Source organism: Elephantulus edwardii, unplaced genomic scaffold (genome assembly GCF_000299155.1).
Source record: "Elephantulus edwardii isolate Elephantulus edwardi_28Jun2011 unplaced genomic scaffold, EleEdw1.0 scaffold00150, whole genome shotgun sequence".
NCBI lineage: Eukaryota > Metazoa > Chordata > Mammalia > Macroscelidea > Macroscelididae > Elephantulus > Elephantulus edwardii.
Genome location: NW_006399900.1, coordinates 8,496,653 through 8,497,154, shown reverse-complemented (window position 1 = coordinate 8,497,154; position 502 = coordinate 8,496,653).

Genomic DNA, 502 nt, shown 5'->3' with positions numbered 1-502 from the left:
TATGTCAAATAAGACCACGTGAGTGTTTAAGGGTTTTTCACATTCATTACATTCACAAGGCATCTCTGCTGTGTGCATTCTCTTGTGTGTATGGACGATGGTTTTGGTATTAAACTTTTTTCCACATTCTTTACATTCATAAGGTCTCTCTCCTGTGTGAATTCTTCTACGAACAATGAGATTACTCGACTGTGCAAAAGTTTTCCCCCATTCCTTGCATTCCTAAGGTGTCTCCCCTGTGTGACTTATGGCTATGGAGATGGGGCATGTCATTAAAGGTTTTCCCGCATTCCTCAGGTCTCTCTCCTGTGTGAATTATTCTGTGTCTATGTAGACTGGACAGGTCGTAAGAGGCTTTTCCACACACCTCACACCCATACGGCTTCTCTCCCGTGTGCGTTCTTCTATGGATATACAAATAGACTGGCTATAAAAACGTTTTCCCACACTCCTGGTATCCGTAAAGTTTCTCTCCTGTGTGAGTTCTTCTATGAGAAATGAG